Raw genomic sequence first — 26565 nt, 5'->3', positions numbered from 1 at the left:
CTAATTTACATTTAAAATATATGATGGGTGAAGGAATGGCTTTACCCCGAGTGACTCTATTATACTGATACTGGTGAGTGTGAGCAGGTACACACAGTGTTTACTAATCTTTCAATGAATGAAAAGAGAAGGGCCTGTGGAATAGACGGAGGCCCCTCAACCGTGACATGTTTCGTTATGTTTTCTTTCATCTGTCTTGTCATTTCCATCTTTAAAAAGTAAGGCATCAAGTAAATATTAAGGGCAGGGATTTGTTTAGTTAGTTTTTGTTAGCTGAAAATATGGAATGGATTAAACGAGCTAGAAACCTACTCACATCTATCATCACATAGGTTTGATTTTGTGCCTGGGAGTTTCTATACACATCAAATTAAACTCCTTTTGTTTTTCAAGTGAAAGTTCAGCAACACACAGAAAAGTCTTTGTATTTAGGTCAAATGTTTCCATGGCTGCCAGAATTGGGATGATTTAGTTGTATCCTGTCTGATCTGTCTCAATAGGAAAAATCTAATTGACTCCATTTTTGCCTGTGCCCTCTCACTTTGAGAAGAATTGGGAATTTCAGTTGTCTGAACATTTTTGAAAGGTTCAGAGATCTCATTCAGTGTGAATATAATTTGTAAAATTATAGCAATAATAGAAGTATGAGCAGAACCTTTTATTTTGTAAAGGATATTTGCACAATACATAGGAAGTAATGTCAATATCTATGTCTTTTATGAAGCTCTGAAAACTTAAAATAGTTAAAAGAAGTAAAGAATATAGACAGGAAAAACTTCAATAAGTAAATTACATTTATCTCATATCCCTTGCATCCAACGTAAACATAAATATATTGTGACCTATTTCAGATGAAATTAGAAATGCGGTTAATTATTATGAATAAATAGAGTAATATATTTTATAATCAAGCATCGGAGATTTTCAACTAATTTCCATTCATATAGCACTGTTCTTAAGATATCAAAGATCCTTTATCTTAGTTCATAAGCCAAATCAGCCTACTGAAATTACATTTTTATTAAAATATGCTCTACCTTGAAACAAGAAAGTTTGTATATGTGAATTTTATCATAAAAATAAGTGCCAACTTTTTTGTAATATTTTTATGAACACTAATACTTTTTAAATAAATATATAGCTAAATATCTGCCATTTTTTACTCCAGTTCATATTACTAGTCTATTATAAAATGAAATAATCTATTTCCTTGTTACTAAGAAGAAATTACAATTAAGTTGCATGCTTGAAAATAAAAAATTGAAAAAAATAGCATTCACTAAAATTAAAAAATGAGAAAAAATAGTATAATTATGTCTGAGTTATTACTACTTAGCTGGTATATGAAAAAATTAAGTTAACCAAAGTTTATGATCGTCATGAGAATCATGTTAGTCAAATATTTTGTTAGTCCAGAAAAGTTGTTTCAAATATTATTTTTATTTATATTAATGGAACTAACACATTTTTTGCAAGATGAAAACTGAGGTAGTCATGTGAATCACTCCTTTGATGTCAGCTGAGCCCATAGTTTATTCTAGAATTACATGATTGATTTAATTACCTAAATCAGCCCAGTTTAAAAAATAGAAGTCTTTGTTCAAGTTTGCCTAGAAATTAAGGAAAGTATTTACTGGACAGCTGAATTATGAAAAAAATAAATAAATGTATCATCCAGATTCATTTCATATCTGCCCAACTTTTTCAACTTATTTAAATTGTTCAAGGAATTCTTTTCCAGACTCAACAAACATTAGAATTTGCTTACCACACACAAAACAGTCAGGTTGCCAGACTTGTACCGTGGCATATCTTATCAGGACAAAATGGCCAATACTAGAGGAAAAATATGGAGACACAGCTTTCAGGAAAAGGTCTAATTAAACTAAGTTCTGAATGGCAGTGTGTAGAAGCACAGCTTCCTTTATGGTTTGTGATATGGTTTGGATGTGAAGTGTTCCCCAAAAGCTCACATGTGAGACAATGTAAGGTTTAGAGCTAGAGGAATGATTGGGTTATGAGAGCCTTAACTCAAACAGCGAATTAATCACCTGATGGGATTAACTGAGTGGTAGCTGAAGGCAGGCGAGGTGTGACTGGAGGAGGTGGGATATTGGGTGCGTGGCTTTGGGGTATATATATTTGTATTTGGCAAGTAGAGATCTCTCTCTCTCTCTCTCTCTCTCTCTCTCTGCTTCCTGCTTGCCATGTGAGTTGCTTCCCTCTACCACCCTCTTCTGCTATGCTGCTCTGCCTCATCTCCAACCCAAGATGAGGAATGGAGCCAGTCTCTTATGGACTGAGGCTTCTGAAACCAGGAGCCCTTAAATAAACGTTTCCTCCTCCATAATTGCTCTGGTTGGGTCCTTTTAGTCACAGTGGCAAAAAAGCTGGCTAAAACAGTTTGTATTTTAGCATTGCATAAGATGTGGCTTGATCCAGCACTACAAAACTCATCATCTCTTGGCCTGTTTAATGAGAGTACTGCAGGACAGTTTATGAAAGTCTATTCACAGAGGCACGGGCAGGGCTATGAGAGCCAGTGAGGGGTGCTGAAGCACCCTGGTAACTGTAGAAAGCCATTACCACTTCTGGGCTCAGGATATCCCTGTTAAGGAATGGAAGCTGCAGGAGAGGGGGAAGTTGAAGAGGAACCACGGTTTTTGGTAGGTGCCATAGCCATTTCTGTCCCATTCCTTAGGAAGGGAACCTGGGAATCAATATTCCATTCATTATTCTTGTGTCCTCTGATAACTTGGCTACATTTTCCATTCACTGAGCCCAATCAAGAAGTCTAAAAGCAAGTGAGACCATTAAGAGAATCCCCTACAAGTCAGCCTTTCAGAACACAAAGTATGTTGGATAAGGGTGGAGAATGAATCAGTGTGGAGGGACAGATATTAGTCAGCACACCAGATCTAATGAAAGGTTAACTATCAGTGTTGTGCCAAGTCATGCTGCAGCCTATGGCAAAAGGAAATGCCTAGGACAACACTGTCTTTGTTTAAAATTTTAACATTTTGTCTATCATAAATTCTTTGCATTAATTTTATTTTGAAAATATGAGGCATTAAAATATTATTTACCTTAATTACCAAGTTTTGGGTAACCTCTTGAGTCTGCACTCAAGCCGAATAATGCCTCTCTAAACCCTAATCTCAGCCTGCATAATTATAATCAACATACTACATTTTGCTTTCTGTTGATTCACCAGAATTTTACTGTGTGCTTTGTTATGTTTGCTTCTTTCATGAATCTATCGTGAATGATTATTTAAAAACCTAAAAAATTTGTGCAGACCTGTTACATTTCACAGTATGAAATCTGAGTAGTTCCCCTGTTTCAAAACAAGCAAGGATATGTATTGTATATTAATAAGTTTTCTCTGCCAGAAAGCTATTTGTGTTTGATCCTGTGTATGATTTGACTTAGAGATAAGCTGATACTTGAATGAGAGCTGCTATAATTAAATTACCAGTTATGGTTTATTTTCTGTCTTGCCCAATCAACTTATCATTTAATTTTGAGATTAATATCTGCCTCTCCCCTCCACTGAACTAAAAGATTGATGTAGGCAGGGACAATGGTTTATTGTTGTTGTTGTTTTCCCTCTGATTGTAACCTCAGAAACCTACATATAATAATTAATCAATCAATAACAGCAGCATGAAATGAATTAATTAATCAATATTCATATAGCATAAGAATCATGTATTTCAGATTAGATATTTCCTACTAAAAGGACTAAAATAAAAATAGGATTATAACCTGACTGATGCTGTAAAGAATCCTGCCTTGTGGTTTGCCATGAATTAGAATCCAAAAATTCAGCTTCAGAAAAAGTTAAATGTCTGTCACAAGTAGACAGAGAAACTTTCCTGCTTGAAGAGACCTTCCTCCCAGCTGTGCTCCCAGTGTCTGTGCAAACTACATACTAGAGAAGCAAAAAGAGATGTGTAGGAAGTCACTTCATGGGTGTCTGTGAAACTTCTTAAGTGAGCAGGGAAAGCCAGGGAAGAATTGTTGATGCTGCCACTTGAACTGGACGATTTAAAATTTGGTTTCTTAAACGTCCTAATTATACATAGCTCTGAGTTTTCAAATGTCAAAATACTTTTATCATTTAGAAAATCACATGCTATTTATTACCCTTTGGTGAGTATGTTCATGGTAAGTGTGATGTGAATTATTAGGATAAGTTTAAATTTGAGGGCTTAAAAATTATGTTTTATATAGTATTATTTGAGTCTATCCTAAGGAAGTACCTCTGTGAGCAGCAGTGAGAAACACTTGCCTAATGATCTAATTAGCTCACATTAGAATATCTACAATGTGCTTTTGTGAGATGTTAATAAATGATGCTTAGTATGATTTAGTGTGTGTGTGTGTGTGTGTGTGTGTGTGTGTGTGTGTGAGAGAGAGAGAGAGAGAGAGAGAGAGCAGATGATTATAAGGTCAAATATTTTTGTTCACTGCTGGGATAAATAGGTTCTGTACTTTAAACTTCCTTAGAACTTCATATGTTGATTTGAATTTTGAATCTCTAAGAGGTTGTGTTAGTCAGCTTTTTAGGGGGGAAAAAACAACAATACCTGACAGGACAACTTAGAAGAAGAATTTGGAATTTGAGAACATGGTCAGCTGACTATTGCCCCAGATCTGAAGTGAGTCAGAACATCATGGCAAACGGCTGGAGAAAAGCTGCTCAATCAGAGCAGCTGGGAAGCTGGGAAACACAGGGTGGGGCAATGAGGGGGTATGATAGGGGACCAGGGACAAGATAGAGTCCCCAAGGGCATGCCTCCAGTGACCTTAACCTATTTCTTCCAGCCATGTCATCTGCCTACAATTACCACCTGTAATCCATTCAAATTTTTAATCTATCGAATGGATTAGTCCACTGATGAGGTTATAGCTCTCATCTTTGCCTAAGCCCCACCTCTGAACCTTACTGAATGAGACATCATGCTTTCAAACAATGAGCTTTTGGGGGAGACACTCCAGGTCCCAACCATAACAAAGGTATATGCCGTATTTCACGAAAGTATTATAAATGCAATACCCTTTCCCCATAACATTTCACAAGATTACTTTTCTCAAGAAAACATTTTGTAAAATGCTGCATACCTAATAGTAGTACTTTTAGTTTTGATATTAGTTTCTGATTGCTGCTCTAGCAAATTACCATAATTCTAGATGCTGAACATAACACAATTTAAGTTTGTTATAATTCTGGAAACCACAATTCTAAATGATTTTTTTTATTTTTTATTTTTTTGGAACTGAAATCAAGGTGATTATCCTGGAAGCTTTAAGGAAGAATCTTTTTCCTTCCCTTTTTCAGCTTCCACTGACTGCTGGATTCTTTGGCTCCATCACTCCAACTTCTGCCTCTATCATCAGATCTCTTTATATTTTCTGTAAATTGGCAAGGATTCTGCTAGATTCACATTTGGATTTTGCAGTACTTTTACTTAAATCTGAATACATCCTCAATGTCTACTCTGTGTATTACTTTCACACATACTACATGAGGTGCTCATCTGAACTAAATACAATACCAATCGTCAAATAACCATTTAATTTTAGACATAAAATTAGTTTCCAGATATCTATATTTCAAAGAAGAATATAGACGTCTAAAACAACTCACAGAATTGTGTGTGGGTGGCATGATGGGCCTCAATCAATTTGCAGAGTTTGTGAACAGTTGAAATTTGAAGGCTAGGCTGGCAAGGATTGGATAATATTGCTAAATGAATAAAACAGGGCCTGTCACAGAGGAAAGAAAAATGTTTTTGCTTAAATGCATGAACTCGGTGTTTTAAATGTGTACCTAAGAGCCAAGTTTGATTATAACGCATGATACATGTAAGAGATGGGAATAAATAAGACTGAGAAAGCAGATTGAGTCCAGATGGCATTTTTTTCCTTAATGCTTTGAATGAGGTAATTTGTCTTAGCATGATAGGTAATTAGTTTGGTCATTTATATTTTTTTCAACAAATAATTATGAGCACCTACCTGTGTCTGACACCAGTCTAGGCATGCTAGGTAGTGCAGAGCCATCATTCTTCTTATTGGGAAATTGGAAAACCACATAGAGCTTTTGAAAGATAATGTTAGAAGCAAATAGAATGGGTGGGAGGACTCTGTATTGGTTTGCTAAGGTGCTGTAACAAAGTATCCATGAATTAATAAGTGGCTTAAACATCAGCAATTTATTGATAGGAGAACAAGATGAAGTTGTTGGCAGGACTGTGTTCTTTCTGAAGGTGCTGGGGAAGGATCTGTTCCAGCCTCTTTCCTACCTTCTCATAGCCCCTCAATTTTTTTCAGCATAACAGCAGTCTTCAACTGGTATTATCTGCATTCATATCTCTGTGTCTGAAATTTCCCTTTTTATAAGAACATAGTTATTTGGATTAGGGTCCATTTTAATGATCTCATTTTAGCTTGATCATCTGCAAAGACCCTGTTAAAGTATAACTGTTTGTGTCCACCAAAGTTTATAGATTGAAATCTAACCCCCAAGGTGAGTAGTATTAAGAGGTGAGGCATTTGGAAGGCAATGAGGTCATCAAGTCTCTCCACCTCATGAAAGGGATTAGTGTCTGACAAGAAGAGGCCCCAGGGAGTTTGTTCACACTCTCCATTATGTGAGGACACATAGAAGGTGCCATTTATGAGAAACAGCGCTCAACCAGATGAGATGTAATTTCCTTGTACCTTGATCCTAGACTTACCAATCTCCAGAACTATAAATAATCTTTTGTTATTTATAAATTTCCCACTGTAAAGTATTTTATTATAGCAGCAGGAATAGAGTAAGACAGATCCTATTTCCAAATAAGTTCATATTCATAGGTACTAAAGGTTAGAACTTAAGCATTTTTTTGGGACGGACACAATCTAACCCATAAGAGAATGCAAGTGGGAAATGAGAAAATGAGGAATTCAGTTAACGTTCTGTGTTATAGGAAGATAACACCTGAGCAGAACTGGGGAATTTGCAGCACCCTTCAGGAAATAGCATGGGCCTAATTTAGGGCACTGGCAGTAGAATGGGAAGACATGTAAGTTGCAGAACATCATGACAAAGGGGTGGAGAAAAGCTGCTCAGTTCAGAGCAGCTGGGAAACACAGGGTAGGGGAATGAAGGGGTGTGATGGGAAGACATATCATACCATTATTTTTAATGAATCTGTGTTGAAAAACTTCAGAGTAAGCAACGTAACTTCTCATTTAACATTTGTCTGTTAAGATGCAATACAAATATAAATGTGCTAAAATTGTAACTTTCATTCATTTCTCATAATAATTCTCTTACTACTACTGACCATATAATGGAAATAATCAGCGCTATCTACACAAACCAGACATTTTTATTTATATTAAATTTGATATACTTTTTTCTTTGAAGTGATAAACATTTCATTTCAAAGTGATTTTTTTCTTCTTTCTATAGACTCTACATTTCTGAATTTGTCTCAGCAAGTTGAAGAGTTCAACATTATTTTAAATTTGAATCAAATGCAAATCTTTTTTTTTTTTCAAATATAGGCAATTTGCAATCATCTGGTGGTAAATGTTTTTAAGAATCAGGCTGTAACTTAAGTCTTCTTCAAGAAACTTGTCATGCATAAAATGCTTGGTAGATAAATTCTTACAGTCCCTGCCCTTTTAAATGAAGTCTGAGAAGATTTCAAAAAGACAAATTAAACTAGTTGTCCCTGATATGAATATTTAAGGATATCAAGAATTTAATAAATTTATTTATGGATGGATAGGGGTCAAAATATTTTTATTCCAGTTCCTATAACTGACAGATCATTGCATTCTCTAATGTGTGTGGAAATAACACTAAGTTGCAAACTCATCAGGGCAAAATAAAAATTAAATTGAAATCTCACATATAATACTATGAAAAATTGTGCCAATCCTGCATATTAAAATAGCATGCAACTAATCTTTTTGTTTCTGAAGAGCATTCACAACTGAGCCTGAGAAATGAAGAACTATTTCCCTTCTCTCTTCCTGTTCTCTTCACCACCTTTTGGCTTAAATCTCATTTTCTTTCTTCTTAAACTGCCCAAGGTCATACCCTAGACAGTCAGCCAGTCCTGGAGAATCAAAGTAGCTGTTTTACAAGGCCTTGCTCATTATTATTTTAGCTAACTCCTTCCATGTTCCATGTTTCCCTCTGACGCACATCTCAGAAGAATGAAATGAATCAGAGTTGTGAATTCATGTTCTCAGAAATTGCTATTCATGCACAATTGCCTTATATTCAAAGTGATCTGACAAGAATCTTCGCACTCTTATAATTAGGGGTAGTAAAATGTATTTTGCCATTCCAATGCCAAGAACAAAACTCAAGTCTCTCAAGATTCAAGATTCACTGAGAGCTGGCAAGCTATGAATTCTTACTGCAAATGAAAGAGATTAAAGCTTTAAAAGAGAAGTTGTAAGGAACCAGGACTCTAATATTTCTTGCCCAAATTTTGCTGTGTTTCAATTATTTAAATTAGCAATAAGTCCCATTTTGCTTGAAATATATACAGATCTCAAATCCAAAGGGAAAGGGCATTTAGTGCATGCTTGCTCTCTCGTTCTTTCTGCCTCCTATTAGCAAATTTTGTGGGAACTAAGAAGCAACTTTAACTGCTTCAGAATTTTGTCTGTGTCCAAGCCCCAGCCTACAACTCTTAATGGTTCCTTCTTGAGAAAGTGATAACAAGGAAGCTTTGACAGTCAATGCAAATTCATCCCCCATGCTGAAAAACCACTAAAACCTGGAGCTTCTTATAGTGTATTTAAAACAAACTGGTCATTAGTGTTACTGGTTTTAGACTTAATTCACAATCTTTGGATGTTCCCAAAGTCTTGTTCTGAAATTATAAACTTTGGGCATTTTTTTGATGGCTTTCATTCAAAACACTGAGCCTGAATCTGGATTTTTTATCTAATAGGTGTTATAAAGTTACTCCATTTTATTGTGACTGATAAAATATTTCATCAATTACTTAGTTTAGCAATCATGGTCTTAAAATCTGTGAAATTATGGGTCAAAAAAAGGCTTTTTAGTTTTTATAATAGAATGAAAGATATCTTTTTATATCTTGAAATATATTTAGGGTTGACTTCAATTACTACTTTATTCAGTTGAGCAGGTACAACCAGGTTTATAATGACCTTTTTAAAAATTGTTTTTGTTAGTAGGTATTTGAGTGATGTATCCATTTTTTGTTTTATTAGCTCATATATTTATCTTTGTAATCCATGAATGCTCCATTTTATCATGCTTCCCTTTGTTTTCTTAGGTTAACAATGAAGAAAATAATCCACAGAGAATAAGAATAAGAAATCTTGAGTTACCTGGAAGACTTACAGGTTTGAACATTTGGAATCCAAACTTAAATGATATTTTCAGAGGAGGAAAGAATGTCTAGCAGTTGATTTCATTTCAGTGGTGTTGAAGTGTTGAAAAGCTAAGGGATAACTTCTTTTCATTTCTTTCTTTTTTCTTTTTTTAAGTTTGGGGCATATAGTTATACCTGGAAGTAGACCAGGTTTAAAAGCAGAGCAAAAAATAGAATCAGTTCTACAATTAATTCTCTGTGAAATGACTAAATTAACAATTTTAGAATTGCACAACTTTAACTTATTCTCTCTCTGGATTACATATAGATGGTCCATGTAACATGTTTTTACTATGGCTTTAGTATTTTATTTCTGGAGAAGAACACAAGGCTGTTACTCAACTGTCTTATTATAAAGCAATAAACTGACTCACAGAGCTTCATTTCTCCTGGTTTGTTATGTGATGTGGTTTATTATGTGATGTGACAGATGAACAAAACACAATCATTGGCATCACAAGGATTTTCACCTTTTACTATGTGACAATAGCAAGACAATTAACCTCTCAACTTTCTTTTGTGTCTATACAAATAAGGATGCCAATGAACCCCCCCATACAAGTTTGACAATGAAATAAAATAATCTATTTACAGAATATAGAATGCTGCTAGATTATTTAAGTCACTTTTAGAAAGTTATGCTTTCATGAATTGCAATATCCCATTACACCAAAGTCACTGTAAAAGTGTCTGATCAAATACTGTGATTGAATTTGCCGCTCAACTGCATTTTAACATTTTGTGATACTATCTTAGGGAAGGATTATTTAAGTATTAGTAACAGAAAACTTAAAACTAATGAATTAAATAAATTGGAGATTTTTAGTTCTCACTTAAAAGCCTGAAATTGCCCCAGGAGAGCCAGCTCCTTAACAATGTTATCAAGGACACCTTGCTCCTTCTATCACCCCATTCCTAAGATTTGGTTGTGGATTTCATCCTAATGATCACAAGATAGCTGCTACATAGTCAGCAACATATCTACATTCCAGGCACAGAAAAGGCAAAGGAATAAAGATCTACAAATCTTTTTTTATGTAAAGTTTTTTTTTCTTTTTATTTGGAAAGGTAATAATTTTTCAGGAGTTTTAAATGATCTCATTAGTGAGAAGAAACACCAAATGACTATTCTATACAAGATGACTGGAGGTGTTAGATCTTAACTGTAACATAACCATGCATTTGAGTATGAGAGAGAAAGGGAAGGGGAGAGACACAGAAAGATTAAAGGAAGAAAGGGAAATGCATATTAGATAGTTCACCAGCAATGTCACTCACAGTATAGACAATTCATTTTGCATCTTATAAGAAAGTAGTCCTGAATATAATCTCAAAAGACAAGTATAATTAAAACATTCTATTCAATATTGAAGTTCATAGTATATGCTACAACATATACTATAGTCCAGTTTAACAACAAACATTAAAGGGGTTTAAAGTCCTGAGTTGTAGTTTTGTATTTGTTACTAGTTTACTCCATAGCTTTATGCAAATTACCTAATTACTCTGCTTATATTTCCTTCTTCAATTAAATGTGAAGGCCAAATGAGATGATATCCAATATCACTCTCAGGTTTTCCATTCAGTTGTTTCATGTTTGTAATATTTATTTCTGTCATTTTCTTTAAAAAAGAAATTTTTGTATTCCCCAACGCTCAATAATTTCTTGGAAAAAAATTGAATTTTTGTGAAGACAATCATCCAAAGGTTATTTATTGCTCTTAGCACTATACTAGGTCACTTGTAGGACATAAAATCAATTAAAATGGTCAATATTCTTTACTTATGAAACCAAGCATATGGTATCTCCATTTTTCACTGCTAGTACAGAGAGATAGGTTAGTATGACAAAAAAAGTTGAAGATGGCTTCATAGGTGAAATAGAATTGGAACTCAGTTTGGCAGCATTTGGAAATAAATACAAAGTAGAAAAAGAAGATTTGATTAGATGGAGAAAATGTGAAGTAGTATGTCAAATAAAGAGTCATAGCATTAACAGAAATACAGACTGGGGCTGGGGTTGTAGCTCAGTGGTAGAGCACTCTACTGGCATGTGAGAGGTGCTGGGTTTGATCCTCAGCACCACATAAAAATAAATAAAGAAAGAAAGAAAAGTATCATGTCCAACTACAACTAACTAACTAACTAAATAAGTACAGACTAAAGTTGTAAGCTTAATATTTTGGGAGCCAAGAAGAAATCTACCCCAGTTACTTGAGAAGGGATATCTTGATGACTGATAAAAATAAAGTTTCCCGGGTTGGGGTTGTGGCTCAGAGGTAGAGCGCTTGTCTGGCATGCGTGAGGCGCTGGGTTCGATCCTCAGCACCACATAACAGTAAAATAAAGATATTGTGTCCACCTATAACTAAAAAATAAATGTTTAAAAAATAAGTAAATAAAGTTTCCCAGATACCTTGTACATCTAATTTCTTTTATAGAAATTATAATTATATTAAATTATATATTATATTAAATTATAATAAGACTTTTATTCTTATATAAATGCACAGTGAGGACCAGGATGCTGCTTCACTTTCAAATGCCTCTACTAATTTCACAAACATGTACATTTAAAATCATCACAAATCATACCTGGATACAAGCTCTAGTGACCCAGAAACTACATCACATCCTTTAATATTTGCATCAGACTCAAACTTGCTAATACTACATTGCAAAGGTGGAATCCTGATTTCTGGATCAAAATTCAAAAATAAAATAAAATAAATCTATGTAATTCTGTTAGCTATTTAATTGTGAACTAATCAATTACAAATTCCAAACTAGTTCTTCCAAACTTTTTGACTAACTGGTTGTGTCACTTCTGCTTTGGTGCGAGGCACAGAAGGGTGTGAACAAGAGAAGCCATTATTATTACTTGGAGAAAAGGTACTGCTTTACCAAATTCTGTTCCTTAGCAGCATTCAAAATAAATAAATAAATAAAGTAATATCAGGAAGATGGAAAAAAAATATATTGCTTTTTTTTTAACCTGCAGTAAAAAACAATGAAGATAGTGGACTTTTGAATGGAGAGGGGAAAACAGATAGGAATTGAGCTACAGTTTGGAAATCTAGAACAAATCAGAATGCAGAGCCTGTAAGGGTGTTTGCTTCAGACTTGCATTTGTCCACTATTTTCCCATTTCTCATCTGGGTGATAGGACCCAGAAAGAGCTGGAATCTGAGGTTCAAGCTGACAAGATGGGGATACCATGTTTATGTAACTGGAGAGAAGTAAAGGATAACACTTTGTGAATTAGCTTTCTATCATTATAACGACCTGAGATAACCGCCTTAGAAAATACATATTTTGGCCCCCAGTTTCAGCAGTATTAGTCTATGTTTTATTGGCCTTGTTGCTTTGGGGCCTGTGGTAAGGCAACATACCATGGCAGGAGCGTGTGGCAGAGCAAAACCTGAAAATTAAAGAAAGGGAACAAAGAAAAAGCCAGAGTCCCACAATCCCTTCCAAGGCTTGCTCTCAATGATTGAGACTCCAGTAAGCCGAACCTTCTCCCTGGGAAACACTCCAGATCCAAACTACAGCACCATGGAAGAGTTGTCTATTTGACATAAATACAAACATTGAGAAAGGACTCTGGGTTGGATTGAGATTAAGCCATTAACTTTTTAGACTGTTTGAAATTTTAATAGGGAGATCCTTTAGGTAGTTATGCTAAAAATAAGAAAATAGACACACAACTAAAATTTTGAAAGCCCTTTACATTTTAACATCCCAGCACCATTTTAGGCCTATGTTATCTTATCTATGGATGTTATATTTATAGATACAACCTATCTACTATCTTCATAGCATCCTCCATATATAAACTATTCAATTTTAAAAATTTGAATATTTAAAAAAGTATATTGGATTTGACCTCTATATAGTTTGGGAACAGAATGAATCAGAATATAGAATATGTAAGGGTGTCCGTTTAAGAATCGTATTTGTCCAATGTTATAAGAATGTATGTGTATGATAGTGATAAAACTTTTTAAAAGTCTTCCCATTTTTATATGGAATTTAATAAAAGAAGAGAAAGAAAAGTATTTGGAAGTATTTTGAACAATGGAGTTATAATTTTAGTTTAAGTTCAATTATTAACACATACTTAGGGTATTTTTTTAAAGAGACACTACATTTTAATCATCAGAGGCTTTTAAGAACTAATTGCAAAATGTACCTTTCTATAGTTTAAATCTCCAGAAATACATTCTTTTTTATTTGAATGACTTTTTACCATGATGATATCTATGGCACCTTTTTGTAGCTAAAGTAACTTTCCTATAAGAAGTCCCCAAGGGTTCATGTGCCACTAGCCACTTATACTTGGATTAATAGTGCTACTATTAATCAAACTTAATAGCTTTTAGGGAATCATTAGATTATTACATCAATTCACTTGTTACTTATGTGCACTTAGTTAATGTTAGAAATGCCTTTATTCTCATTTAAGGTGATTTTTTCCCTTTGTTTTATTTGAAAAAAAAATTAGCTTTCATGTTTAAAAAAAAGAAAAAGTCGAGTCAAAATGTAATTTATTTTGACCAGCCCCAAAGCTAGTCTATGAAATGTAAATGATGACACTTTAAAACTTTATGATTAATTAATCACTTGTCAGATGCACTGATTTAACTGAAGGAGTGCTTCCGGTGCAAATAAACAAATATATGCACAAATATTCTGAAATATTCCCTGATCAGTGGAGGTGAAACCATACCCTTAACCACAACCTTTCTAGGCCACTGTTACTGATGGGAAGTGCTTTAACCTCATACATGAACAGGGAACCATTAGCCTGTGGTCTCTGGGGGTACTACACCATCTTCCTGGGTTATCACGACAACAGGCACTTTATGCCCATATTATCCACTCCTCATTCTTTCTGCTCTCATTCATTTAAGAAATATGTATTGTCTACTGTGTTTCAGACTCTTAGGAAAAAAAAACTAAAACTAAACAAAACAAACTTCCTGATCTACATTCTGGTAGGGATGACAGAAAACAGAAAATAAACTTGTTGGAAAATGGTTAACACTACCAAAAAAAAAATGACACTAGCAAAATTACTGTGTCACTTCTTCCATTAAGAAGTGGGATGTAGGTCCCCTCCCCTTGAAACTATGTGTACTTTAGCTGCTGGTGTGTTGGTTTCTGGTGCCAGGGTTGTTCTCTCTGAGTCACCATGTTAGAAGTCTGTAGGTTTGGATGGAAGGTTCATGTGAAAAATTTCAAGAGTATAAGGAGAGGGAAATGGAATTCTATAGCTTGAATCTTGAATATTCCCTTGTGCTAAAAGTGTGATCCTCAATTTGATGTTTTGGGAAGGTGGAAGAACCTTGAAGATGTAAGACCTAGTCGGAGGATGTTAGGTCATTGGGAGCATGTTCTTAGGAGAGCTATTGGGAACCCAGTTCCTTCATGTTTCCCTCTTTGCTTCTCAGCTGCCATAAGGTGAGCAGCTTCCCTACCATGATGTTTTGTTTTGCCACAGGACTGAAAGAATAGGGTTTAGCAATCATGGTCTTAAAATCTGTGAAATTATGGGTCAAAAAAAGGCTTTCCCTTCCGGTAATTTGATTACCTGAGATATTTTGTCACCATTTGTCACATTTCTGATGGTTCTGAGAACCATCAGAATACTATGATGTGATCCTAGGCACTACAACATGGAACAGAATAACCCAGAAATGCCCTGCTCTAATTTCTGACCCACTGATCATGAGCATAGTGAAATTGCTGCTGTTTTAAGCCACTAAACTTGGAGTGGCTTGCTAGCCAGCAGTAGATAACTACAACCATATCAGTTGCCTTCACAAAAACAACCAAAATTCATGTTGTGATATTTCAGGCATGACCTCACTTGTCTTCTCAGTTCTTCATCGCACACTGGATGGCTGCCTTTCTTATTTCTTACAGCACTGTTCTAGACCTTCCCTACTCTATTCGACACATCCTTCACTCTCCCTACAATCATCCCAACACCTTGCCTGGTCTTAAGTAAAAAGCAACAAAAATGTCCTAAATGAATTTATTAATATCAAATCTTCTTCACCATGCTTTATCTCAGAGAAGTCCCAAATCTCCAACTCTTTTCTCCTCTTTGCTCCTCTTTATCTCTTTTCCAGGAGAAAGACAACTACAGTAATTTCCAAGGCCAGTTATCTCACTTTGTTTGCGATCTCAAGCCCTTTGCTCTCTTCCATTATCCTTGATGGCATATTAGTCCTCTCCTCCACCATTCTGCTCTTCCTAAGTCAACAAAAGGCGTTTTTCTCAATTCTCATTCAAATTCACAAAAAGTACCATTCTTCTTGTAGTAGTTTCTTCCTTGGATTTCTAAGAGACTAAATTTTAAAACATCTTTCTCATTGCTGAGACAATTATGTTTCTAAAATAAGCACTGTACTACCTAATTCTCCTTCCCATGAGCTGTCAGGGGTTCCCAATTATCTTCAAAATAAAAATAAAGTCCACCATTTTTATGATAGGTTTAATATTCCATAACTTACCTTTAATTGCATTTTTAGGCCCTATTTTAAAGGTCTTTATTCAGTAGAATCTTCATCCTTAAAAAATTTTCTTCACTCTTGAATCTGACCCATCCTTCAGGGTTCTGCTGAGAGTCACCTGTGCAACTCTGCCTTCATTGATTGATAGCATATTAGGAATTCACTCTTCCTTCTAACATTTAAAAACGTCCCTAGCATTTTTCTTGCAACATTTCCCCCCATTTTCTAAAATATTTTACATCATCTTTTTTTTTTTTCATTTATTAACCTATGTAACAGCATTTTTAAGGGCAATGAGATAAAATGCATTGGGATCCATACTATGGAAACAGAGACATTAGAATTTGTCATCCCCAAGAAGTATATATTCTAGTATAAGCACAGTGACTTGCAATACATTTCTTGAAAATTCCTTATAGAAGTAACGGTTTGGTGGGAATTTTGAAAAATGATTGTTCAAGATTATGCAAGAAACTCAGCAAAAACTTCTAGAAGAATGCTTAAACTAAGTCTTTAAAAACCAACTAGAAAACTAAAATAAATTACCAAAGGGCACTCTAGATGAAAGGGAGCACAGAGATGGAAAACACTGTGCATAGCTGGAAAGAGTATGTGCAGACGGCTGATGCTGGAGCATTGGATGGCAGGTAGAACATAGAGAAAGATGCCATTGAGAGGCAGGTTGGACTGGACAGGGTACAAATGACCTTGTTTGCCAGGACAAAGTGCTCAATTTCTCCCAGAAGAAATTGTGGGTATGTGAAGAACTTTCACAGACATGATCGAGAAATTACATATTTGGGTGAGAGATTATTCTGGCAATTCTTTTTTCTATATCTGCCTTCTCTACAACAAATTAAAACTTTTTAAGGAGAAGGAACTGTGTTAATTTCACATTTGTATCACTCCTGGAATTTCATGTAATGCCCCCCCACACAGGAGGAATTTAATAATCTTTTATTTTGTGACTCAAGATAAAAGACTTAGCAGGGTATGGTGGCACACTCATGCAATCCCAGTGACTCGGGAGGCTGAGGCAGGAGAATCTCAAGTTCAAAGCCAGCCTAAGCAACTTAGCAAGGCCCTAAGTAATATAGCAAGACCTTGTCTCAAAAAAAAAAAAAAGTGTGTGCGGGGTTGCAATGTGGCTGAGTGGTTAAGTGCCCCTGGGTTCAAACCCTGGGATGAAAAAAGAGATAAAAGTTTTAAATAATCTATTCACTGAATATTTTATCATCATCATCATTATTGCTATTTTTATCTTTCATCTTTCATTGAAGGAAGAAATATAGTATTTGGTAAGTGTCTATGATTACAACTTATCCCTCTGACCTGGGATTGGAGAAATATGGCTCTTGTGATGACTTTGCCTAATGATAAAGCTTTGAGGTTCTGAAGCAATATGATCCTCTACTGCATAGCTTTGGAGATGGCAATGGTCATTTAGGAAATAGGAGTTCTGAGCACCCTTCTCTATGCCTTCTGCTTAGATGAGAAGAAATTGAATGAGTCTGTAGTGGTAACCATCATATTTTTTGCATTGGATGCCTCCAAAGCAGATTAAGATCTGAGACTGAAATCCTACAAGGGAGTTCGTCTTATTTTGCTTTTGCTTTATCTATATACAAATAATAACATCACCTTTTTTTTTTTTTAAATAAATCTTGCAAGTGCACCAACCTCTACCGGGACTCTTGTTGGAGTATAACTCAGAACTAATCCTTGTCATGACTAAGATAAGAATCGGAGATGTCTGTCAGGAAGAAATTCAAGTCTTTTTAAGATTAGATACTTTTAAGTCTACTAAAAGAGATGAAGAAGGTGCAGCAGCTGTTCTAAGAACCCGCTCATCCTTCATAACTGTTGATAGGGAAGGGCCCTCCAAAGGCAATGCTGCAGACACCGTGTTAGGAATTGCACCTTGGAGTGGCCTTTGCTGAGTGTTAATTTTTTCATACTTCCTTCTCATCCATTTTATTTCTGTTTGTAAGTGGTGCTGAAAGGAAACACATGATGTTTGAACATGTGAGCCAGGAAAGAGTATCTTCCAAATAATGAAAAAATGACCTTCACACAAGTGCAGACACATACATTTAAACTAAGTTTAGGAGAGTGAAACCAATAATCATGCTGTGTATTAGAGGTACAGGAACAGGTAGATGTCTAATGGCTCCCTAAAGTTCAGATATCTTAAGTCCTGATATTAGGCAACTGAGAACAAACAAAGCTGCAAGAATAGCTCTGCAAAGGGCTCATGTCACAGTACTTGCCTGTTTTCTGTCCCTTCCCAATGATATCTGTCTGGTTTATGGGCAACCCCTCTCTTCCTCCTGGCAACCCCTGGAAGGAAATGAATTCTGTTGGAGTTTCAGAATTCAAACAAAGTCTGAAGAGCAAGCTGTGTAGTTTACCTGAGCTAACAAAATTGCCATCCAGAGAAAAATGCAAACTTTCTTTCACACACCTCTCTCATTTGGATTGTAAAATTCTCCATTGAGGGGGTAATGAATATGATAGAAACATAACTTTCAGATGTAAAGAATGCTGACTGCCTCAAAAATATCACTTTACCTGATTTTCTTGGCAAATTTGATTTGAAAAAAGCAGGAAGTAAAATATATCAAGGTGCCATTTTGGTGGTTCCTACTCTAAGAATAGCTGTTTTGAGTGTACAGTTATACACATTACAAGACTCCTGATCAGTGTCTCAGAAAAGCCCCACTTGACTTTAAAATTCCCCAGCTATGCATTGAGTACACTAGGAAGTTTAATAAAGGAAGACTTATTTGTTTATTACTTGTGAGAAAATGATGAAAAGTGAAAGGAGTTTTAGTGGACACAGTTTTGAACTCTGGCCCTTTCAGGCAATGGTCCTTGACAAATGACTGATGTCCTTTGGGCCTCTGTTTCTGTAAAAATGAGATGCACCATCAAATATACTTTACAGAAATGTTATGATGCTTAACGACAAAATATATGTTAAGCAGTTATTCCATTACTTAGTATTTGGAGTCATGTAGTTGTCATTATTATTTCATAAACTCTTTCCCTCACATTGCTAAATAACACTAGCATGCATTTATAAGTTCTTTTATTTAGAGAAGCTCAAAATTCTTCACATAATTAATTTTTTTAAGAAGGATCAAACAAACATGATTTTCTCAGTTGTTTCTATCAGTCATTTTTTTAAAGGAAAAAACTCTTTGCCAATGAAGTATATGAATAATTTATAACAACTTTGCTTCAAATTCATTCATTGATTCAACAAATGTTTATTGAGCACATAGAAAGTGTTTTAATGCCACTTTCTGTTTAAAGCAGTGTGTATACCACAATAAATAAATACACCGAAGTCTGTTCTTGAATAGACCTTATAGACTTATGCATGTCATTGTAAGAGATGAAGACAGCCTGAGAACAACTAGGAAATATGTGGTATGTCCAGTGGTGATGAGAGCCACAGGACACATGAAACAGAGGAATGGAACTCACACAGTGGCAGTTGTGCTACTATTTCTATAGGTTAGTCAGTGAAGACCTCTCTAGGAAGATGTAACTCAAGCAAAAAGAGAGTCTGATTGATATAAGTGCACTCTAAGCCACACTGGGAGCTAGACCTAAGATGGTCTTTCAATTTGTGATATGTTTTTTTTTTTTGTCATAAGAAACTGGCATGAAAAAAATCAGTCCTTGATACCTTTTTCTCTATTTCTCAGGCCCTTACTTCACCTATGCCAATAGCTAAAACCACATGGCTGTCAGCAGATGGGAAACCTCTGAAATTTTTATGAGTCACTGTGGGTCGAATTCCAAGTTTCTATATTTGTCCGGGCTGGAATAAATTCTCTTTTCTAAATATATGCCATTCCACTTCCCATTACCCAAATTCCACAACACATATTTCTGTTGGAAATACAGAACACAAATAATTTTGTTAATGTAAAAAACCAGTCAATTTTCCTGTTGTTATCAAACTTAGAGAGGTGAACCAAGGCTTAGAAAAGAAAACTGACATACTTGATGACAGGATAAAATTTTTAAAGAACTGGCTATGCTGGAGTTATAATAAAATCAGCATGATGAAATCAGAAAAGATACGTATGCAATCCAACATTGAAACTTTTAAAAATCAACATCACAGCTTTAGAATTGATGAATATCAAGTAATCTGAAATAAACAGATCTTCAATTGTCTAAAAACTTAAAATATTAGTTATTTTTGATGATCATATTTTGTTTATATCTCAATTATAGTATCTAGATAATAATTTATTGAGAGGGTATTTTTAATTTGAGCTAAGTTTACTCACCTTTCTATCCCAGCCCCAAGAACAATTCCTAACATCTAGTTTTCTGATCTTTTTATTCACTGGGTATAATATTTGATTTTAATAAAAAAGCATATTGCAGGCACAGTGAGAAGTTTTTCCTTGTAAGCTGCTGTGCTTATATACACTTGTCATATACATTGACATTTGAGCATCAAACCGGAGTGTATCTAGTGGAATATGACTAAAGAGACCCCAAAGGTTTTAAACCAACATCAAATAAGGATTTATTATATGAAATAGAGTGTTTATAATCTTGGGGAAAGGAAGCTTTGGGGGAAACAATGATAGCTGTATTCAAATACATGAAAAGTTTCCATGCAGAAAAACAACTAGATGCATTCTGTGTTGCTCCAGGAAAAAGAACCAAAGTCAGTGACTAAAGGCAGATTGCAGCTCACCACAAATACTCCAAAATTAAAATGGTTTCCTTCAAAATAAAGATTCTCATTCTTAGAAGTACTCAAATCAAATCTGGATCAGCATCTTTACAGAAACCCTGTTCTAGGTGGAAAGTTAGATGCTCTACCCAATGTCAATTCTAGATGTTGCTGGATGTAAGCAAAATCCTTCTGAAACAATTTTATCTTAGAAGAGTAGTTACTTCCCAGGCCATTATTTTTAGATTTTTTTTTCCATCTGAACTCTGTTCTCGACCTAACCATACCATTCCACTGAGCAATATTCATGCTTGGGGTTTCATTGTTGATTTTAGACAACGTGGTGGTAGTCTGTGTGCATTTCTAGAAGTATAAGAGGCTAGTATCTCATCTTGCTGGAATTTCCCAAGATACTTCGTGTCACACTGCTAGCCATAGCATATCAGGAGGCACAGGGTTCTGTGGATTCATGCTGTCTACAGATAAACTTCTTTGTCACCGATTATAATATCTAATAGGGGAAATAATGTTCTTTTGGCCCTTGTTAGTCTCTTGTCACTCAAGCATATATTATCCACTCAGTTTTCAACAAAAATTGATTTAATAATATTTATTGAGCCTATGTTTATGCATTCTAAAGATATGAAGCCAAAGGGGACATCCCTTTCTCCAGAAACTTCCAGCCTAGTAAAGGAAATGAATTAATGTCCAAGTTGTAATAATGCACTGTGAAATTCACTTAATAGTATTTTTTCAAGATCCAATGCCAGCAAACGGAAGAGAGCTGTTCATTCTGGGTAGATTCAAAACAATTCTGTAAAGCAATTCCATAGAGGAAACCTTGAAATGAATCTTGAAGTATAAGTCAGATTTGTTTTTCCAGGTATACAAGGTCATTTCAACAAAGAGAAAAAAGACTAATGTTATGAGGAGGATGTCACAGAATTGGAATTGGGTGTTCAGGGAACATAGTGGCTATGTAAATCAATTATAAAGTTTTCAATCTGAGGAGATAATGAAGGAGTAGGCAGGGGATGAATCATATGGGGGTTAGATTGAAGGTTAAATGTAGAAAACAGGAAAACTATTATGTAGATTATTGAAATTTTCCACATGAGGCAATGACCTAATGCATCAAAAGTAGAGATTGAAAAGAGCAGAGGGAATAGTAATAAAATATATTTGAAAGGTAAAATTAGAATTTATTGAGAATTCACCAAGTGCATATGCACAGTCCTTTGCCTTCTAGAAATCAAGATGATCTTGGTAGAGATAAGAGAGCTCAACATCTTCAGAGACTCCTCCATTCAAATCTGCTTTTTCATTTTCTCTTCCTATTGCAGTTTCCTCATCTGTGGCTTTGAGAGGCTTTCTTCCCTTTCTTCACCTGGGAAATAACATATAAGACTGCCATGGTTGCCTCCCCAATGAAACCTTTCCTTTAAGACCCTCTTTGTTTACAGGAAAAGGAATGCCTGTTAAACTACAATAAAATGGAGACTGGGTCTGAAGAATCCCTGAGCACACAAAACTGGTTAGGTCTCATAAGTGACCTTAACCTTGTACCATTTGCAAACATAAGCAAAACAACTTGAGACTGATCTTGCAAGGGACTTTATTAAAGAAAAAAAAAAAAACTTAAACTCAACCAATTTGAAACAATTAATTTATAATTATAGGACTAGTGATCTTCCAAAAAGATAGACAAAATAAGGCAAATTGTATTTTCAATCAAATATTTTCTTTGTTTTACTTCCTTGTGCATTCCATAGTAACCTCCCCCTTCCTTCGTCTTGTTAGAGGTTCACGTCTGGCTTGAAGCTTCCCAATTCATGAATTGCTATTTAAGAAAATAAACTCTTTAAAAATTTACTGAGCTTCAATCTACATTTTATCATGCCTAAAAGATGATATATAACTTATGCAATGGAAGAAATAAACATAGCAGCAATGTGGCACATAGTAAATGCTTAATAAAATATATACAAAAGATTGATAATCATTTGTTTAAAATAACACTTTAATATAGGATTAACATGGATATTTTTTGAATATGTAATAATGTATGTTTTCTTATATGTTGTCTCCCTAAATAATTTACTTCTTTAAATTTTAGGATATATATCAGAATACTGATTTTTGCACATTTGAAGTTAGTTTTTTAGACTACTTTATCAGTATTCTGGAAGAGAAAGAAAAGAAAGAACAAAACTCATAGAGAAGGAAGAAAGGATAAAGGACAAATATGCATAAAATCAATATATATATTCAATTTCTAAGGCATAAGCTTGCTGTATTTATGTCAATAAATTATTAATATTTCTCATATACTTTTCTCCTAATCTGTACATTCCTTCTATTTTACTGTTGTGAATGTCTTGTTTCTTCAGGTGACCTTATACAATTACTATATTAGTTATGTCTACATATGAGGTTTTCTTAGACCTACCACTCTGTTCTGGAATTTACTGGTGTTTAGAAAAAGTGTTGGCTAGAATTAATCATACAGAAAAATTTTACCTCATTATACAAGCAAAGACAAAGTCATTATTATGAGTTTTAAGAATATTAAGTTAGTATCGCCCCCAATATTGTCTGTCTTTAGCTACCATAATCATCTAAATTTACTCCTGGGATACCTTCAAACTACATCACCACATAATTGATGTAGTATCCAGGAGCACAGAGGGAATAGAAAAGAACACAAATTGACCAGACACACACTTGTCAAGCTCTTGGATTTGGTCTTTCTCATTTTGAGTAGTTTTGGTAGAGAAATATAAATACATGCTCCTGATACTCATTCATAGTAATGGTGAGAAAAACGGATCAGCACTATCAATTTACATTCTATTATTTAGTCCAAATAAATAAATAAATAAAGCAGAAAAATAAGCTTCTCCTATGCTGTGTTCTCTCCCAGCAATAGAGCTATTAAGATTAAATCTCTAACCAGTCAGAAGAAGTAGCAGCAGAAAAAGAAATATTATTTTTGCTGGTTTCAAATCAAAGAGCCCAGAATATTTACTTAAGGATAAAATATACCTTAATGTAACCTTCACTAATCAGGAGCTTAAGTCTGTATATAAAGATTTTCCCAATAGCAAATTCTTCCTAGGAGCTGAAGCAGGGAGACTTTAGAAAATTAATCATTTTTAAAATGATTTCCACCAGATGCTTTATACCTCTATTTGATTCATGGTGCTTGAGATCTGTATGTGAAGGCAGGTCAGCTATGCTCTTGCACACCTGTCTCCATGGCTTAGCACCATAACCCACCCTCTGATTAATGGGAAGTCAGATGTGCAATGTATAATCTGACACACTGATACAATGATGACTACTGTGTACCTCAAGCATTAGGAGCTCAGCCTTTATAAAGTTAACTGCCCCTCTGTCGGTAGTTTTCCCCTTAGTGAAATAGTTTTCTCTATATTAAAATAAGAATATAATACATGGCATGATAAAAAAATTTGAATTATGAGATTTGCTCTGTCCTTTGACCAGAATTTGATCTTTAACCTAAACAGGTGAAAATGCCTGTTTGGGGATGATAGGCAAGAAAAATTAAACAGGAGGGAGGGCAAAAACTGGGCTGTGAAATGGTGGCAGCCTCATCTGGGGAAGCATGAAGCTGAGAGTCGGTCCTCTAATGTATATGACTAATAATATCAACCAAACTCTCCAGATTAGGCTGATAGCTGATGAACTGGGGCCAACAACTAATAGCACTGTGGCATTGGGAGTCACAGTGAGCCACAGGCAATGGCCACAGTGTTTAATATTAATTTAAACACAAATAGATGACCACCATCAAATGAAGTTATCTGGGACCGAACTGGATAAATCTGGTATGGAGAGTAGATCATGCCATAATGTGACCCCATATTTACGTTAATGAATGAAGCTTTTGGATTCCCTTTTTGCATCATATTACGTGGAAGAATGAGAAAGTTACTAGTTGGTTGATTTTATTAGTCACTTTGATCCTTGGAAACATATCAATACAATAGTTTCTGCCTTATCCATGATTTCATGTTGTGTGGTTTATACAGGATCAACCATGTTCAAATAAATTAAATAGAAATTTCAAGAAACAGTAAGTTTAAATTGTGTTCATTTTGGTGGTGTCTTGATCCTACTACATATGCACACCGTGTACTCCAAAGGCCCCTGAGTCCTGTGGCGCTGTCTTGGTCTGCAGATCAACCATCATGGTGGTAGCACTGGGCTGGGTTGCAGGTGACCTTATTTTACCTAATAATGGCCAAAGGCGCAAGAGTAGCCATACTTGGATTCTGGCAGGAGATGGTGGGAGGCAGGGCACTGCCAGCTTGCGGGCCCACAGGGTCCTAGCCAGGCTTGGGAGCTGGACCAAGTGCAGGCCTCCTACCTCTCTGCAGGCCCTGGGCCCCACCGAGGCTCCACACTGACCAGGACAACAGGACTCTCCCGCTTGGGTGACCCAATGGCAGCATGGCAGCGTGTCAGAGCCCGCACTCGCGGGCTGCTGGGTCCAGTCCAGACCGGGCAAGGCTGCAGCTGAGGACATGATGCCTTCTGGAAGTGACTGGTGAGGCCTGGCGAGGAGAGTAGGTTCAAGGGCCTGAGGGGAGAGAGCAAGCCTAGCTCGGCCGCCATTAGACATGGAGCCTGCAGATGGGGCCTGCGTACTGCTCCTTACGGTGTGTGGGGCCTCCAGTTGTCCCCAAGGACTGACAGAGGCTTTGACCTTCTCGAAATGCGACATAGCTCGGAAGCCAGCGGGGGAGCTGACTGAGGCCTGGGCAGCGGGTTTTCTTCCACCAGGGGAGACCTGGGGAGGAAGTACACATAGGCCAACCGGAAGTGCCCCCGCCCTGTGGGAAGAGTGACTGGCCTGCGCAGAGGCCTCTGTCTGCAAAGTGCAAAAGCTACGCTGAGCTTACACACACACACACACACACACACACACACACACACACACACACACACGTAAAACTTTTGCTCCACCTGGACACGCTAGATGTAAAGAGGTTGTCACATGTGATAGAGTTAGAAAATAACACCTCTTATAAATGCACCTTGTTTTAAAAAATCAGAAATGTCTTCTGGAAGTGATTTTGAAATGGAATTGTTAGGGTTGCTCAGAGGGTTAGAGAACAGGGAAAGGACTTTGACTAGGAAAAGAAGAAGGAGGTCCTGGGCCGGACTCGATATAGGTAAAAGACGTCTTTCATATTGTAAGTATTGTTTTGTGTGTGCATTTTATTCCTCATTACTGTATATACAGTTGAAAATGCTAAGTACTTTTTTAAAAAAAAATCTAGCCCTTCTAGATGTTTTAGAGTGCCTGATATATGTTAAAAATAGAAGTAGTAAAATATAACACATTTTGTAAATTTCTTTTTGTTAAAATTCTTATGAAATAATTTTGGGGAGGGGGGCAATAACCAAAACCCCTGTTGAGGCGTAGACATTTGTGCACTGGGCCTCTGGAGCGCCATTCCAGTGTGCTTATAATGAGGCAAGAGTGACCATTTTTAAAAAATTCTCTTTCCATATCTTTAGTCCTTAGTGTAAGTAGTCCTTAGTAGTAGAATAAAACTTTTTGTAAATAGCTTTTAAAAACTGATGGGAAATACTGTTCTTGAAATTGTTAAACCACCTCTGAATAAGTGGTCTGTCTGTACTTGTTTATTGGGTTGAGGGAAGTGGGAGGGAAGAAGTTGCAAAAGGTATTTTGTTAAGAGTGTGCTAGAAAATTTCAGCTTTCTCATTTCCCTTAGTCTATGCATGTTGTTTTACTTTGATGTGTACATGATGTATCTAAAGAATAAATGAGTCCTAATCAACATCTAGTGTTTCTAGACGTTAAAGAGGTTGCCAGTGTATGACAGAAGTAAAATTAGTAAACAAATTTTATATGTTTTGT

At 35.7% G+C, this 26565-nt stretch overlaps 1 long non-coding RNA gene across 1 annotated transcript in view; it reads left to right on the top strand.

Annotated features, from left to right (window-relative positions):
- Nucleotides 1–2533: 2533 nt before the first annotated feature.
- Nucleotides 2534–26565, top strand: part of LOC125612882 — an 83280-nt gene continuing 59248 nt past the window's right edge. Inside the window, exons 1-2 of the long non-coding RNA XR_007343365.1 lie at nt 2534–2666; nt 9324–9393. This is a non-coding gene — a long non-coding RNA (uncharacterized LOC125612882). The remainder of the gene's footprint in view (nt 2667–9323; nt 9394–26565) is intronic.

Source organism: Marmota marmota, unplaced genomic scaffold (genome assembly GCF_001458135.2).
Source record: "Marmota marmota marmota unplaced genomic scaffold, marMar, whole genome shotgun sequence".
In the NCBI taxonomy this organism is placed as follows: domain Eukaryota; kingdom Metazoa; phylum Chordata; class Mammalia; order Rodentia; family Sciuridae; genus Marmota; species Marmota marmota.
This window is presented reverse-complemented; position numbering and strand designations above follow the sequence as displayed.